Below are 18,595 nucleotides of genomic sequence, written 5' to 3'. Positions count from 1 at the left end.
GTGAAAGGGGATAGCCCTGCCATAAATCCCTGCAATTGGTCAAGAAACAAGCGTAGGTACCTCACACGTAACATACTAGAAACCTAGCCCACTACCTTATAACCTGATAGCAACCTGAGAACACAAAGAACTGCTGCTTGCCAGATAATTAAAGATTCCATTTAGCAGTTCATCATTGGATACCTCCGAGAGACACCTCTGTCTATAAATAGTTTAGCAACTTCTGCCCAAGTCGGAGAAACTCTGGGAGACCTCTGCGGAAATCTCTAAGGAGAAACCTAAGATCATCATCAGAGTAAATTGACAGTCTGATCAGCTGTCAATAGCTTCCCGTCAGCATAATATTGACGTATCAAAGCCCTGCAGGCACGATAGCTCGTTCCCGGCGCCACGTCCGTCATCGTTAGCTATAACCCGAAACTGCACGCTTGATCGCAATCGTTGTATCGTTAGCTGTAACCTGAGACCACACGCTTGATTATAATCGCTATAACTGGAAAAACTGCAACGGAACAAGGGCTCAGCCTGCGTCGCGCGTCACTATCTGAGCGACGCAAGTAAACAAACTTCTGTAACCAACACGCGTCTGGGCCTGGTTAATCTCACCTCATCCATCACTACCCGCCTGTTGAGGCGACAGTTTTACGACTCCGGGTGGGAGTCAGTAAGCAGCTGACCGGCCGCTGCTCTGATCTCCGACATGAATAACCAGGGAGGTCATTTCTGCTTAGCACCCTCCCCACTGAGAAGCAGGCGCCCCCGTGCTCTCCAGCACTCTTTGCTGCTTCTACACATCTTTGAGAGATGTGGTGGCTTCCAGCTTCTGAGAGGATGTCAAAGAATGAAAAGAGAAATATATGATAAAGAGAGATTCAAGGAAGTAAATTCATGGCAGCACCTTTTTAAAGACTGCATAAAATTTGGAGCATAATGATGGGAGGTCCTAGCAGCATGGGAGTTCTGCCTCTATCAGATCACCATGCACAAAACACAAGGGCATCTTTTCAGAGGTTTTGGATGCAATTACCCGGTGGGGGGCAGTGGACAGGGGGAATTAGTTTGTCGTCTTCAATGCAAATTTGAAAACACATGGGACAACACTACAGGCATGGCATGCTGTGGGGTGGAACCAATAGTACACCATTCAATTCAGCTGGTTGGTGGCATCACAAATTTAAACAATATCAAAAAAAAAAAAAAAAACCCAAGCAGTGCTGTAAAGAACCACAATATTGGCAAAGCTACCACAAACCCACAGCAAGTTGGGAAATACTAGACTAGTCTGACCAAGCACAATTATCTAACGACAGGTCTGGGGATCAGCAATGGGCAGGACGGTGGCAATAAGGAAGCGTGGTGATTGCGCTGTAAGAGTCTGGGCAAGGCACCTACCCTTTCTATAACATTCAGATTTTTCCATCTACCAAGTAAGCAGGGCAAAAGAAGTTTGATTTCCCCGTGCATGAAAAGACCTGAGATCCTAAGGAGAGAGAGATTATTGAGAGAGCTCCCCTACCAGCATCCCCCAATCGTGACAAGATCTAGAATGAAACATACTTTGAGGTCAGAGGCAGAGCGGGGATGTTATCTCTACCATTTTCTTCATCCTGCTCTGTAAAACATCAACATTTTTAGCACGCTGCAGTAAACACGAACTGTGAGCCAGCATGCTTCAGCATCAAAGAGGAAAGAGCAGTCAGTACAGAAGCAAGCAGAAAACCATTCCATCAGGCCACATATCATAGTTACAGAAACAAACCCTGAAGCTTATCGACAGGTTAAGTGCGGTCCAATTCAGCTGTGGAAGAACATTACGGTCCCCCTGCAAAGCAGAGCGATGCTCAGTTTATTACGGGTTACTCAGTGCTGATGCTGTGTGGGATGAGGACAGCAGTTTGGAGAGCTACACCTGACTCAGTAGGATTTAAGCAGGACACTGTCAACTCGAATGTATTATTTTGCCAATTATGTAGATTCAGAAGCCCTGCCCTCAGCAGAGATCGGCCTTGATTCTTTCCACCCTTATTTTGCTCCGAGAGACGTTTTTAAGCAGGCAGACATCCCAGACTGATGCAGGGAGGACAACGCTCTAAAGCACATACGTCCCTGAGGCATGCAATAGCCAGGACGTCAAGCCCACTGCCTCCTGCAAGGCTGTCCAGTGATGACCAGAAAGCAAACCCCCATTTTGGCTTTGAGCAACATCTCCCCCATTCCAAACAGCAAATCTGCAACGTCCTGTGGTCGTTGGGTGGTGAATGGCTGGATGAAGCTAGACTACGGCTTCCACCATAATGTCTTGAGTACATCAGCACCGTGCAAGCTGCAAGTCCTGGTGCTTTTCACAGAATCAGAGAGAAGTAGGGCTGGGAAGAACCCCCAGACGTCATCTAGTCCAGTCCCAAGCCATATCTAGATGGTTCACAACGTGCTTAGATTTCAGCACGTTGGCAAATGAAAAACCAGATGCTCAGCTCTTTGCTGCAGCTTTTACTTCCAAGGGCACTGCTTTCCTGATCCACTGGAGCACCCCCGCAGTCTCACATAGCTGCTTGGAGAGGTAAAAGCCATAGCAAACAGCTGGTGCATCCATTCAGTCCCAGTTCGTAGTAGCTACGTACAACTCCCAGATTGGTCACAAGGCCTCCTTTGCGCAGGCCAGGAAGGAACCTAACCCTGCAAAGCATCCACCTTCCAGTAAATCAGCATTTGATCGGATACCACAGAAATGGGAACAGATTGGGGTGGGTACGCCACACTGCTCGGCACATGGGATGCTACATGACTGCAATAAATGTGACAGCCTCAGCCTGCACGTATCAGCACATCAGTTGGTTGCAAGTAACCCTTCACACAATCCAAGCTCCAAAGACATCCCCCATAGGCTTTTTTACACCAGAGGAGACCATTGCAAGCATCTAAAATGATCTGCTGTATAATCCAAGCCACAAAATTCAGACTAGTGATGTCTGCAACAAGCCTGTAACTTCTGGTGAAGCTACAGTATAAGGGTTTAAAGACACCAAGAGGTGGGGAGTCCAACACCTTCCTGAATAAGGTATCTTAATTTTTTTAAGAGTGGGAGAAAATTAATAATCTACTCTGTATTAAAAGCAATGTGCTCATCTACAGAGAATGCAAAGTAGTGTTTAACCTCACAGGTTATATAACTCCTCAAGGCCACATTCAACTGTGCCCAGTTTTCCATTCAAGGCCAGTCTCCAGCACGCAAAGAAAATTGCGTCTCAAACTGAGTCACAGAACCAGAAAATTAGAAACCCAACAGAAAAAACCAACATCAAATAGATAGATCTCCTCTTCAGATGTAGCTCCTAATGAAACAAGAACGCAACAGGGTTTATAACTTGATGATACCCTTTAAAAGCACCTGCCCTTTCACTCTGAGACCTAAACAGATCACGTCAGAATACCGATGTCTCCTACATCTCATTTTTTAGGCAACCTTGGTGTTAGGACAGCCCTGGAGATTGAAATTATCTGTCCACATAGAAGGTATGAGTCTCAACTTCCCTTAAATGGGACTGAAAAAACCATACGGCTAAGGTCTCCACGTCCGTGAGTGTTCAATATTTAAGACAGCCCACCGTACCAGGGTAGCAGTCAAAGATGTCTCTGCTATGAAGTTGCAACAAGCCAAGTTGAACCCACAAACTGAAACAAACACACACACGTGCGCACACACTCTTTAAAGGGAAAAAGAAAAGCAGAAGAGTGCGCGCACACCACACACACACACACCCACACACACATTTTCTAAGGAAAAAAAAGCAAAAGGCTCCAAACTGAGAGCAGCAGAACACTATTTTTTTCAGAGCACAAACTCTTCAGTCAGAAAAGTGAATAAATAATTTACAATAAAGTTACGCCCAGTTTCGATCGCAAAACCAGCCCTTCAAAACCCTGCCCTCCCTCCTGCCAATGCAGAAGTTGTGGGAGCTTGGGCTGAAAAACACAGCCACTATCACAAGCAACTTAATGAAAAAGGCATCCATGTAAATCAGCGGCTGACTCCTACAACTCCACGTTAACGAATGCTTCAAGCGAGGGAGAAGAGAAGAGCGATTATAGGAAAAGTTACGTGCGCGGTGAATGGCGCTTTGCTTCTGCTCTCTTGGCCGAGAACGGAGCTAGTCACTCGTGAAATCTGCTGGTGAAACAGATGGCACATCCTCAGGGAGGTAACTCGGGCACTCTCATCCAATTCCCAGGAGAGTAACTGGGACACTACAGGGGCCCCCAAAATACAGGCAGTCCTCGGACTTATGACACAACTGGTTCCTCAAAACCACGTCTTAAGTTGAAACGTTGCAACTCGGAACCAACTTTCCCATAGGAAACAATATTATAAACAGGGGATTGGTTCCTAAACCAAGGCTCGATCCCCTGTTTTCACCAAAAATAACCCAGAATTTTGTACTCAATCAATTATAGAGGAGTAATATGTATTTATACTGTAAATAGCAATCATATTGATTGGAAGGACGACTTTCAGTTGACTTTGCTGAACTTTTTGAAGGGCTCTCGGCTGGAGTCTTCTTGGGAGCCTTGGCTGCAGGTTTTCTGGAGTCTTGTCTGAAAGAAAGTGTCCAAGGAAATTTGGACAGATGTTCTCCAGGGAGATGAAAACAGATCAAGCATCGCGTCGCATCAAGCATCGTAAAGTCGAAACAGGGCGTCAATTTATAAACGTTGTAAGTGCCAGTCGTTGCAACTCGAAACGTTGCAAGTCGGGGAGTGGCTGTACAGCCAACCTCAGTGGTATGGAGCTGGCAAACACAATGGCAGAGAGACAGCCAGTGCCACAGTTGTAAGTCCTGGCATGTCTCAGAGGATGTTATGCATAAACCATTGATCACGTTCCACCTTGCATTTCAGCCTGGTGAGCTATGCCCACGTTGCCAAAACTTTGCACATGGCAGCAAGACTAGGAGTGTCTTTCCACAAGACAACAAGTGTAAGAGTGAGCCCCAAATTGTATATTTTCAGAGATACTGAACACGCAGAGCTCTTCTTAGCTTGGGTGACTTCGCTTGACCTTAGGCACCTCAACATGGACTTCAGGTACCCAACTTTAAGCAATCAAGTTTCAAAACATTGTTCTCTACAGAAATACTGCACCAGCACTATACATCCAGAGCTGGGAGCGGGTGGTAATAAGACTGCCAGAGCTGACCTGAGTGGGGCCCAGGGCAAATCAGCTCATGCGGGGCCCCGCTCCCGCTCTGATCCCACCTGCCCCAGACCCAAAGCAGTTGCCGCCACCACCAGCAGCGATGGCGGCAGGGATAGCAAGTGGCTGGACTCGAAGCAAGTGTTGGCAGTACAGAGTCACCGCGGCTGCTCCGCTCAGCTCTGCACAGCCCCCCAAACTGCGGGGCCCAGGGCAGTCACCCCAATTTGCACCCTCCAGGGATGCCCTAAAGACCGCTAGTGCCTAGCATACTATCAACAACTACAAATCCCTCCATGTATATGGAAACATGCACCTATAAAGTCACTCTTGAAACAAGACTAGTTAATCAAGTCCGCATTGAAACCTGTGACAAGCAAGGGCAGGGTACGTATGTGTAGAGTGTCAAGGGCCCGCAGCAAGGTGGTGGCCCTAGACTTCAGGAGGGCCAACTTCAGTGAGATGAGGAGATTAGTGGGAGAGGAACTGGGGTCCTTGAGGGCAGAGGAACTCAGCGTCCAAGAGGAGTGGTCGTTCCTTAAGGAAACGATACTCGGGGCCCAAGGGGTGTCCATCCCGACAAGAAGCAAGGCGGGCAGGAGTGTCCGAAAGCCCCCCTGGCTCACCAAGTGTGTCCGGGAATGCCTGCTTGCCAAAAGGGCAGCGTACGCCCGGTGGAAGGGGGGTGTAATCTCCAAAGAGGAGTATACCTCCTCTGCTCGGGCCTGCAGGCGGGCTGTTAGGAAGGCCAAGGCGGAGATAGAGCTCGGATTAGCGTCCAGGATTAAGGATAACAAAAAGTCCTTTTTCAAATATATTGGGAGGATGAAGAAGGCGCCGGGTAATGTGGGGCCCCTGCAGGATATGCGGGGCAATCTGGTGGTTGCGTCAGAGGATAAAGCGGACCTCTTTAACCAATTCTTCACCTCCGTTTTCTTGTGCAGGGACCGGGACTTCCCTGCTGTGATAGAAGCCGGACGCGAGGGGATCGCCTTCAGACCTCAGGTTGGGGAGGACCGGGTTAGAGAGCTTCTGGAGGGGCTGGACGCGTTCAAGTCAGCGGGTCCGGATGCTCTCCACCCCAGGGTGCTGAGGGAGCTGGCTGGGGTTATTGCAGGGCCCCTGGCACGGCTCTACGAGCGATCGTGGTGCTTGGGCCAGGTGCCAGACGATTGGAAGGTAGCTAATGTGGTCCCCATCTTCAAAAAAGGGAAAAGGGAGGACCCGGGCAATTATAGGCCCGTCAGTCTTACCTCAATCCTGGGGAAGCTCTTTGAGAAGATCATCAAGGAGCACATTTGTGATGGGCCGGCATCCGAGATGATGCTCAGGGGCAATCAGCATGGATTTATTAGGGGGAGATCATGTCAGACCAACCTGATTGCCTTTTATGATCAGGTCACAAAGGCCATGGATGCAGGTGTCGCGGTGGATGTAGTCTTTCTGGACTTCAGCAAGGCCTTTGACACCGTCTCTCACCCCATCCTAATTAGTAAACTAGGCGACTGTGGCATAGATGCCTACACGGTCAGATGGATTGCAGATTGGCTGAAGGGTCGCACTCAGAGGGTGGTGGTGGATGGATCATATTCGACTTGGGGGGAGGTGGGTAGTGGAGTCCCTCAGGGCTCGGTCCTGGGCCCTGCGCTGTTCAATGTCTTCATCAGCGATCTTGATGTTGGGGTGGAGAGCAACCTGTTTAAATTCGCTGATGACACCAAAATTTGGGGGGAGGTGAGCACGCTAGCAGGGAGAGAGAGATTGCAGAAGGATCTGGATAGGTTACAGGGGTGGGCAGACAGGAACAGGATGCGTTTCAATACGGACAAGTGCAGGGTGCTGCACTTGGGTAGTAGGAACCAGCAGCACACTTATACGATGGGGAACTCCCTACTTGAGAGCACGGAGGCGGAAAGGGATCTTGGTGTCATTATTGACTCCAAGATGAACATGGGCCGACAATGCGAGGTCATGGTTGGCAGGGCTAACCGGACCTTGTCGTGCATCCACAGGTGCATCTCGAGTAGAGCCAGGGAGGTGATCCTCCCCCTCTATGCGACGCTGGTCAGGCCGCAGCTGGAGTATTGTGTCCAGTTCTGTGCGCCCCATTTCAGGAGGGATGTGGACAACATGGAGAGGGTCCAGAGGAGGGCCACCCGCATGATCCGGGGACAACAGGGCAGACCCTACAGTGAGAGACTGCGGGACTTGAACCTATTCAGCCTCCACAAGAGAAGGCTGAGGGGGGACCTGGTGACCGTCTATAAACTCACTAGGGGGAACCAGAAGGGTTTGGGGGAGACGCTGTTTCCCCTAGCCCCTGCTGGCATAACAAGGAATAATGGGCACAAGTTGATGGAGAGGAGGTACAGATTGGACATCCGAAAAAACTACTTCACAGTCAGGGCGGCTAGGAGCTGGAACCAACTTCCAAGGGAGGTGGTGCTGGCCCCTACCCTGGGGATCTTTAAGAAGAGGCTGGATACTTACCTGGCTGGACTCATTTGAGTCCCGTTTTTGTTTTTAGGGTGAGTGGTTTTGTTTGTGTTTTTGGGTTGTTCTCCCGCCCTGGCGGGGGGTCGGGCTAGAAGATCTATTAGGTCCCTTCCGACCCTGAAACTATGAAACTATGTATGATCCATGGGCAGCTAACCCAACCTACCTGTAGGAGGAAGTGTTCAATCTCTGTTGATACAAAGACCAAGGATGGAGAAGTGGAAGACCAGCCACACCCTCATCTATGCTTGAGTAGGTAAATAGGTGTCTTGTTAAAGCAGTTAGGTAGGTGGCATTTCAAATCACCAGCGGATATTGTGGTTCAGTGGTAGAATCCCTGCCTGCCATGTGAGAGAGCTGGGTATTTCCGGACACATGTATAACTATAGACATCAAGGCACCAAACGTCCCGACTCGGTCTGACCCCTGGATTCGGTCTCAATGATCAAAAAGGTGGGGATGAAAGGTCTGGGCAGCCTCCACTCCTCCATAGGCACATGTGCCAAAGGTCCTGGTGACCACCCAGGCATATACCATGATCCAGAAGGATTGACGGTTGCCTACATTTCAAATCACATTAGTGCAGACACCGCCTAACACCTTCACAATAATACAACCTGGCAGTTTGAAGACAGGATGCAAATAATGAATGGAGTGTCCTCCTGGAAGGCTTGGCTTGGAAACAAAAAACAGGCTAATATCTTGCACGATCCAAACCCCATTTACCCGACTATGAACTCAAAAGAGAGAGAGCAGTTTCTAAAATTATCGGTGATGGAGAACCAGAAACAATCCCATCCACCACGGAAACCATGCAAGGTGTTCCAACCTTTGCAAGGTGCAGGACTTCCCTCCCAGGTCACAATCTCCAACTGTCAACAAGATCCTTCCCCCTTACCTATAAGGACCTGTAGAGGTGATTTGCTCACGTCCTCTCCTCCCCGTCAGACAAGATTCTTCTACAACCTGAAATGCAAAATGTAACTTATTTAGTGGGGAGGAAGAAAAACACAACATACTTGTTACCGTCAGAGATGCACAAGACTACTCACAGCCCTTTGAATTGTGGTTTCCAGCAACAGCCCCTACACTTTGGGGGATGTTTCATGGATTGCTCAACAGAAAGTAATACTCTTTTACAGGGAGACCAAACTGCCCAAAGGTAATTATTTGGAGGTCTTCTGTGTGGTGAGGGAGTGCAGTCCTTAATTTAAAGATGAGCAAATTAAGCACCAAGGAGCAGCGCCCACCAGCATGATCTCCCTCTGTGAGGGGGAGGCGAGGGAGCTGGACAGCCTGGGTGGGGGATCATCCAGGCAGGGACAAACCCAAGCTTGGCTAATCTGCTTAGTTTATCTCCTCATACTCTGCATCACCCTTCAAAGGATCTGGAGACACCCTAGTTGAGAACCACTGATTTCAAGCATGTGAACTATTCCCATGGGCAGATCCAGGATTTAGAAAAGGGGGGTGCAGATGGTGTAGCACATCACCATATACAACAAAATGCATATTTTGTCTCCAGTTCAAGAGAAACTAGATGCATTGTTAATATGCTAGGAAACTGGCACTGTATCATTCAGTTTAAGATCAAAGCAAAAACAAATGCAACTACTGGAATGTGCACTTATTTGCTAGATTATAAATGTAAAAGTATGTACAGCAAACAAGGCAAAAAAAGAGACAAGAGTCGAAAAATATTGTGCCACTAGTCTTGTAGTCATCATAGTTGAATGCAAGTCTCTCATGCAGATGCATAAAACAAAATCTAGCCTTCTTGAGATTTCTGACAGTGCCTCCAATACTTCCACTGTCAGTCATTTCCAGCCCCGAGTAAATATTACTACATCCAAGTTAAGATTTTTAGCTAGAGCTAAAAACAGGTCTGCAGGGCCGTGAAAGAGAGAGAGAGTACCAGGAATGGCTAACAGACAGCAACATTGCAGAAGAAAGGACAGTTTAAATAGTGGACCATCAAGACCATTAAAAAGAAGAGAGGGTTGTTAACACCTGCTGAATGCAGAGACATTAGCAGGAATCAGGGGGATGATCATTTCTATTCAGGCAGGACTGAAGGAGTCAACTGACTGCATGGCTCATTTTAATCTACCCGATTGCTTTGAAACACTTTCCACAGTATTAACAAACTTCACTCCTTTTTAATAAGTTTGATGTTCAATCAAGCTATCCTTTCTTTGGCAGTTCTGCTGCCTGGTAGCTGCTCCTGGTAATTTAGCTCCTATTTCACAGCCCTGCAGATTGTTTTTAACTGTAGCTAAAAACATTATCTCAAGTAAACACAAACTCAGGTATGGAAATAACTTTCAGTGAAGCACTGGATGCATTGCTAAGATGCTCAAGAAGCCTAGACTTAGTTTCATGAATCTGAAAAAGACGTACGTTTAACTCTAATGGCTACAGAACTAATGAAACATTTTGATTTTTTTTGTGCCTAGTTTGTTTTTTTAATATGTAACAGCAAATTAATGCAACTTCCAAAAAAGTCGTATTTGCTTTTTCTTCAATTTTAAATAGAATAATATAGTTCTAAGCCTGTAGCATATTAGTAAAGCAGGTAATTTATTTTAACTGGAGGAAAATGTGGGCCATGTTATATGAGATGATGCACCACATCATCCGCACCCTCCTTCTCAAAACTCTAAGTTCATCCATGAGATAGCTGTACCGCTTATGCACATGTTGGTACCTCCAGAAGCACAACCCCCCTACAGCCACAATGGAGCAGTGAGAGAAAGTGTCTCCCGCTGTGATAGACATAGAAATCTTCTGTTAGATTCTGTCTCACAATTAACTATGACACAGTTAAGCTTTTAAAACATAATACAGCATGTCACAGCTACTTGTGGCAAATATTATATCCTCAAGCACATAGACTGCAGAATAGGAGGTTGAAAGCCAGAAGACTCCTGAGCATGCCAAGATTGCTTGCAACTGCCATTAAGAACAATTTTTAACGGACCTAATTGGGAAATAAAAATAAACGGCCATATCCATTAGTCACCAAAGTATCGCCTCTATCCTTTTGATTAGCAATCTTTAGAACTACCCCGATTCCTACTTCTGGTTAATAATGCATATGAGCATCTACTACTTATTCAAAACTGAGGCATAAATACCCAAGTGTGTTGCTATATCTTTGATGAATCTGACTCCACGTGCCGACTCCCTTCCTATTTTAAATGTTGCTGTAATAAATACACTCGCTGATATTTACATATATATGTACATGCCCATATACTCAAACATCAATCTGTAAAACCCTGAACTAAGTTAGCTTTCCCACTAGCAGGTCTGACTCAAATAAAAAAAAAAAAACAAAAAACTTTTGCAATCCAAGAAGAATTATTATTGCAGTATTGGTATTGCAGCACTGCATACAGACTCAGCTGAAACCAGGGCCAAACTGTGCCAGAAACTTTGCAAACAAAGAGGGAGGAACAACCCATGCCTAAAAAAAGAGATCAGAGCTCCAGTGGAGCAAATGGGCATAGGGTGGGAAAAGGAAGAGATGCACAGAGTGGGGGTTGCCTCATGTCACACACGCAGAAACAAAGCCCAGTGTCTCTCCTTTCTCCATGCAGTCCCATGTCCTACATGGTAGGCCTGACTCCAAAATAACTTGGAAACTCCTGAGCGTTGCAGAAGCCAGCACAAACACATGAGCTTGCCATGGTATGTAAGGACCATCATAGCCCTGATTTATGGAGGGACCAAGCAAGGAACAGAAAAAGGTTACACCCATGTCCCAGTGACTCCTATGCATGGCACCAAGGGGACTGCAAGAAACGGTATGGACCAGAAAGTGAGATCTTTGACCTTCTGCAGTGCCAAGCTCTCCATGGCACTTCAGCAGCAACTTCGGGTTATCAGCAATGAGCTGCTGCTTCTAATGAAAGTTTGCACTATCCGTTGCATCCTAGGAAAACATCTAGATGAAATGCAGAGAGGCAGAAAGTATGGGGTCTAGTCATCAGGTTTGCCTTATATCAATTATGGAGAGCAGGTCCATCATTTCTCTGCATGACATGGCTACTCCCTTAAGTCAACTGGATCCGTTTTACTGAGCAACCCATCACATCCATGATAGCCAAAAATCAGACGTTTTGTGAGCCCCCAATCCCAGCTCTTTCACTTGCCGGACCTTTCTATCCCAAAAGATCCTGTCAAGGGTCTGCACATCAGATAGACTTCAGAGACACTGGTGTTGCCTAGAGCCAATTAAGGCAGATATCATAAAATCATAAAAAGTTAGGGCTGGATGGGACCTTCTGGAGGTCATCGGGTCCCGGATCCCTGCCAGGGAGAGGATGATCCCCATCCAAACCATCCCAATCAAATCCTTGTCTAAATCATTACTAAAAACTACACGGTCGACCCTGCCATGCAACTACAAGGCATACCACCCAAACGTGCCACAGGAGAGCAGGGTACAACAGCTGCCAGTGTCCTACTGCTGCCAGGGTTTTTAACATGCTTGAGAGATCCAAGAAAGGGGGTCATACTCCCCACCCCCAATACAGAGAAAGTCAGGTGCAAAATCAGAGAAAACCCAACGTAACATTCCCATCATCTCCATTTATTGCAGAGCTTTGCTCGGAGAACTAATGTAAAAGGATTTTTCATTGACAGGAAGGCATAATTTGGGGGTATCTGGTCAGTTAAGCTGGACCTTCATTCAGATAGTGACCAGAGATATCTGAATATCCAAACAGTGAGAAAGAGCCATGACCCTGATTTAACAATAAGCATTCTTAGACTGTCAAATCTGCAAGCAGGCTTTACCCACAGGACAAGCAGCTAAGATCTAGTGGATCACCGCCGTCACTGTATGCTACTCTTGACCATCAACACAATGGTCCGCAAGCTCTACCTTTGACTATTCAGATCCCCTAGGCAAAGGGTACAACTCATGGCCAAGTTAGAAACTGGTGCCACTTCGGCCTCATTTAGTGAAGGCATCTAACCTCCTACAGAGAGGCAATACAGAGAGACAGCTACAGAAAAAGTAATACCTTAGATGCATCTTCATTAATTAGCTACCACCTCCCTCAAATCTACCATCCCTGTCCAAGCTCAAAGAGAAATTCCATTGCAAGAACTTGTAGTTTAATATCCTAGATTGGATTCAGGCCAGGACATGGAAAAGAAACACCTTTACTGGTACTAGATGATCTCCTATCACTGGATGAGGAGCAGACATCCTAACAGCCCTCTGGGAGGGCATCTTTCTATCTCACACGGTCAGTCAAGCCTAGGACATGGAGAAAGGTGGCAGAAGGCCAGGGTAAGATGCTCAGATGCTCTGAAAACCTGGCCCTTCTACAAGGAAGTAAGCACAGTGATACACAAATTGTTTTTTGAAGTTGGGTGCCACTCAACTCACAAAAGTTATGGAGGAACCTTGAGCCCTGTGCCACACCGACATACAAGTTAAATTGTCCAGACATGACGGAAATATTCATGGGACGCAGCTCCACCTATCCTTCATCATCAAGAGCCCGATACCACCAAGGTGCCCCAGGAGTTGCAGGAGAACACATCATGGACAATGAGTATCTGGTTGAAGACAAAGCCACGCAAAGCATCACTTTTGCTGCTAGGCAGAGGAAAGCACCTTGAGGAATTCACAAGCAGGCTGCAGTCTCCTTTGGCTGAAGTTACACACCCACAACTGATCGTTTCAACCCAAAGCGTCCTCTTGGAGTATCCTCTCGAGTCCTTATGTTGCAGCATCTGCAAGCAATGATTTCTGCCATCTCAAGTGGGCTAGGACATGCCATCACATCTCCAAGATGATGCCCCAGCCTTATTTACACACACCTTCATTAGCTTTCTTCTGGACTACGATACAGCTTAGCTAGGCAGGAAGGCTACTAAGCGTCAGAAATAATGACTGCAAGAGTGCATCTCCTCAGCTCTCCCACTGTCACACGGCCATCAGACCTCTCTGCTTCGCCTCCCAAAGAACAGCACATCAAGTCAAGGCTTCAGTCCTCACCAAGATGCTCAGAGGTGAGGTACCACCATAAGATCATGCAAAGCTTTAGGGCAAAATACACTGACAGCTGTTCCACTTCCCGGTCTCCTCTCATACTGCAAGGATGAAGCTCGTCTTTGCAAGAGACAGCTTTCTTAGAGCGTGGTTTGAGATTTGGGAGCACACGCTAAGGACCACCACAGACCTCCCTAATGTCTGCTCCAAGGGCAAGGGGGCATGCCTTCTCCAACACACAGAAAAGTCACGCGCACATTTAAAATAAACCCCTGCCAACTGCAACAAGATACTACATTGCACGCACGTAACTTCCTTCTGGGGAAAGTTGGAAGAAAGAACATAGCACACGAGAGATGTTAGCTGCATCACATAATGCACAGAACTGGCAGGTTTTGGGGCACTATGGGGATGAGGGTGGGGAAAGAACGAACATGCTGGATGTCACAAGCCTTAAAAATAACCTGTGGGCCAGACAGGGAAGAAACTAGAAGTCTGCAAATCTACGTTACTGGAATACAGGAGGCTGGTGTTTCTCCCCAAGCAGAGCGAGTTGCACACCATCTGTGAACGGGCAAGAGCTGTCTAGGAAACTCAGAGAACAGAACCAGAATACACCTCATTAAAGGAATGTGCCTAATTGTGAGATGTACAGAGCACCAACAGTCCCTGCTGACAACAACAAGGCCTGCGAGTACTCATCATCTCCAAAAATCCAGCATAAGGAACTCATCAATGCAGGGCGCGATGGAGACAAAACATCTTATTAAGATGCAGCGAAAACATGACAGAGCTCTGTAAGAAAAGCAAGCAGAGTCTCAGCACTCGGGACCACTCTCCTTGAAGTCAGCAGAGCAGTGAGGGACTTAAACCAGCTGTGCATCTACACCCGCATCTGCACTTGCACAAGCTGGGACCAAAGTGCCTAATGGTGAGCTATCCTCCTGACACAGGGCATCTCAGCATCGGCTCTGGCTAAGTAAAAAAATAAAAACAACATAAAATAATGGTCCGTGTACAGAACCCGTAGCTTATGTACCCATTCAATGGAAGGGCGTGTGGGGTCCGGGCTTCTTTTCCATCCAAAGCCGCACCAAGCTACCAAATGAAACAAGACATTGGGTCTCAGTTGGTAAAGAAACTGCTGATGAATTTTCAGAGAAGAGGAGCAGCTGAGATCTATTTCAGGATCAGGCCAGATGGAGGTAATTGGTGGGGGAAGAAATAATCCTTGAGGGTTTGATAACACTGCTGCAGTTCTGTAAGCAATTCTCCTCCTGAGTTGCATGCCCGACACCTAGGAAGCACGCAACTTCGTTTTAACCCTACTCTTATTGAATGAAAATCTTGTCCAAACACATTATAAATAATATTTTTTTTTAAAAGCCAAGAGGGGGATACAGCTTCCCTGCCAGTTAGAAAACGTCTAATAAGACAGGTGTCTAGAGGACAGTACCTTGCAGGTCCTACTGGACTTTTCCCGACTTGCGACACAAACCCGGTCTGTCAGAAGTACGGCAGCTCCCCAGATGCCTAAACCGCCTCTGGGGCATGAACAGGGGACACTGCCAAGATAAATCAGATGTCAAATATGGTGTCTTTTATACCTGTGCTGCTAACAACACTTCCAATTACTAAAAACCTGCAGGAATTTTAAGCATCTATTTTCATTTCCACTGCTACCTGGAGACCTGCTCCTCCTTAGCCTGGCCCTCAGCTCAGATGGTTTCTGTAATGTACTTAAACCGGGGAAGTATGGCAGTGCAACTATCCTCTTTTCACAAGTGGGGGACCCAGACACAAACAGCACAGCTACCCTATTTCCAGCCATGCCCATGTGCCCTGCAGAGGCTGCATCCACATTACTGTCCAAAACCCAAGTCACGCGCCCATCTTCGCGTGGCACTGGGTGTGCACCTCCGACGGTCTCTTGGGCCAACTTCTTCACCTGTACCCAGCAACACAAAAGTGGTTACGTTACCTCCGAATCAAGAGGTTGCTATTGCCTCTTTGTCGTGCTCCCTGGCGCAGTACTGAGGCAGTGGAGAGAGTGCCCCTAAGGTCAGTACAAGGAAGTCTATGGTGAGAAAGGGGACTAGACTCAATACTTCTAAATCCCAAATCACTGCAATAGACAAAATACAACCAGACAACATGCTAGAAATACATGACGAAAACACTCATGAATCACATTACGCATGATCAGTATTGTACGTCAGATCTCTCAACCAGATCCTATGTTTGAGACGAGAGGAGCTCAGAAAACCCATGTCAAAGCCCATTTGCATGGAGACCATGAAGAAGACAAACCCTTTCTGAAGACATTTCCAGTCCATCTGGACCCATCACCTCCCATTACTTAACCCTTCGACTGGGAATCCCACGTGTCTGTCCCTACTGCCAAGCCAGGCCCCAGACATGAAAACAACTTATGACAGATCCTGCTGGCACTCAACAGACACTGCTTCTTCAGTAGGGTTGGCTAACAGATGGGACTGGTGGGAGATGGCTAGATTGAAGATACAGAAAACTGCAACCTTTCCATTCCAATCATTTACAACCCAAAGGCTGAACAGATTTCCATCCTTAAGGCACAGAGTGTGTATTGGGACTTCATTAATAGGAGTCATTTGTGGGAGGGGATAATCAGGAGCGAGTTCACTACACGTGGTGCGTGGTTATGGACAAGCTGTCTGCTACGTTTGCATTTGCATTGCCTATGTTCCACGTCCGCGCAGTCTTTCTTGAATTTTTTAAAATTCATTTATGACTCTGTTATGGCTATTTTGATGAAGCGGTGTCATGGAAATACTGAGGAGCTCGTGAAATTATAATGCTCCATTTGTATGCATGCAAGCAAACAAGCATCTTCTGCAAGAGCCTGGCCCATGGCTCGCTCCACCGCCCATGCCAAACAAAAATGAGAGCACGAGACCTGCTGCAAATTGCTCCCGGAGAGACCTTGTCCGGGGAGATATCTGCAACACATTACACCACTTCCTTCCCAACACATTACAACACCTCTGTTTGGCTGGGATGACCAAACAGAAGCTACCTCCATTGCTAAGGTGATGAAGCGGTGCCCTGTGCCTCTCACGGTTCAGGACAGGAAGAGCAGAGCAGCTGGTGGTCTGTGCTCTCAGCTCAGGCCCACTCCCCCCAACTGTACGCACGACAGAGATTTAATGCACGGAGGGGTCGCCATCAACAACACGATGATACCACCGTATTTCTGCATCTTAACCATCGCTCGTTTGCTGCTTCTGTCACCTTTTTGGCCATTTACAGATTTGACATGCATCCAGACTTATGCAGCCTCCCCGCAGAATGCAAATATAAAGTAATATAATTAGGAAGGGCCAAAAGCCAGGACCTTTTTAACAATGTCAGCTGCATTTCATTTACAGGATGAAATAAAAAGGCTGATTTAACCTCCAGACTGGCCAATTGTACACTACAGATTGCATCAATTTCCAGCTGGGGAGAAAAGGGTGGGGGCCTAAAATGAAGGCAGTAATAACAGGTTTTCAGCAGAGGGATTCAGCCCTGTTATACCACTTTGAAGGGGAATAAGTCTCCAACAAAAGTCTCTCTTATAACAACCTGGATAGAATGCTAGGATCCCCCAAAATACCTAGCTGGGGCTGCACAAAGCCCCTGCTTCCCAAAAGGGGCAGCTAATTAAAACTGCCTTGAAGCAGAAGCTCAGGTGCTGCATCTTGTTCAGCAAGCCATAAGGAAGGCTTAACACTGAGACAACGACTAGCATTCACTGTTGTAAGTGCCATGCGAGAGCCTTACAGATCTCGTATCCTGAGCAGCATCCCAGGGACGTAGCTCTGCTCACGGCTTAGTCCGAACAGCGACAACGACACGCAAGCTCACCAACATCCCATTTTAAACCAGGAATAAGGTAGTTACCTTTGCTACTTACCTTCCGGGCAAGAGCACACCACCCCTCCCACTGCATGCTGTAGTGCAACGTTTCTCAACCCGCGCGTGGTGACCCAAAAGTGAGTCGCAACAATATATGAAAGGGTCGCGAACAAACTTTAAAAAAGGATTATCCTTTAAAGGAGATAAAACATGGGAAACTGTGGGTTTTCCCTTGCAGGGGCTGCTTGGAGCCCGCACCCCCCCAAGGAGTCAGGGTCAGGAGTGAGGGGCACTGGCAGGGCCAGGGGGCTGTTTTCTACTTAAACTATTTACTGGGTCGGGACTGGCCATCCAGGTTTACAACCGGGTCCTGGTACATAAAGATTGAGAACCACTGCTCTTGAGGGCACCCTTTCCCAGGACACAGAGAAACCATGAAGACCGAGTGCTTTATGAGTGTCCCAATTCCTCCCCTGCAGAATAAGTATGGCAGAACAAGGAGCAACTGTCTCAAGTTGCAGCAAGGGAAATTGAGGTTGGATATTAGGAAAAACTCTCTCACTAGGAGGGTAGTAAAACACTGGAACAGGTTATCCAGAGAGGTGGTGGAGTCTCCATCCTTGGTGGTTTTGAAGACCCAGTTAGACACAAAGCCTTGGCTGGGATGATGTAGTTGGGGCTGGTCCTGTTTGGAGCAGGGGGTTGGACTAGATGTGACCTCCTAGGGTCCCTTCCAGCCCTCATGAATAGCTGAATTTGAAGACGCTAACTCCAGTTGGTCAGTTTAACATGCATGCATCCGAATACTATACCAGAGGGGTGGTGCTGTGTGTTTTTTTGAAAAGAGGGACCTGAATTCTGCCCCTGCTGCAATCCTGACAGCGAATTCCCAGGCCGTGCAGCAGAACAACTACCGCTTAACGTCTCGTGTGCGATTACGTGGTAGTGGTGGCGACTGTGGTAGTAGTTGTGGGGTGGTGGATGTCATAATAGTGTCTAGAAGTCCAGGTCACAGATGA

The 18,595-nt window shown here is 47.3% G+C and overlaps 1 protein-coding gene across 6 annotated transcripts in view; it reads right to left on the bottom strand.

The window, feature by feature from the left end:
• The window catches only part of TSNARE1 (t-SNARE domain containing 1), a 518,176-nt gene that overhangs the window by 431,968 nt on the left and 67,613 nt on the right, over window positions 1-18,595 (bottom strand). For 4 of the 6 annotated variants that reach the window (XM_025208583.1, XM_025208579.1, XM_025208585.1 and 1 more), the window contains exon 2: window positions 8,586-8,653. The gene's annotated coding sequence lies outside the window, so the exon portion shown is untranslated. Of the gene's footprint in view, window positions 1-8,585; window positions 8,654-15,156; window positions 15,177-18,388; window positions 18,410-18,595 lie in introns of those variants that run through there. The other 2 variants (XM_025208581.1, XM_025208582.1) reach the window with 2 other exon arrangements.

Source organism: Alligator sinensis, unplaced genomic scaffold, assembly GCF_000455745.1.
Source record: "Alligator sinensis unplaced genomic scaffold, ASM45574v1 scaffold326_1, whole genome shotgun sequence".
In the NCBI taxonomy this organism is placed as follows: domain Eukaryota; kingdom Metazoa; phylum Chordata; order Crocodylia; family Alligatoridae; genus Alligator; species Alligator sinensis.
Note: the sequence above shows the minus strand (reverse complement) of the source record. Positions and strands in the feature narration are given on the sequence as shown.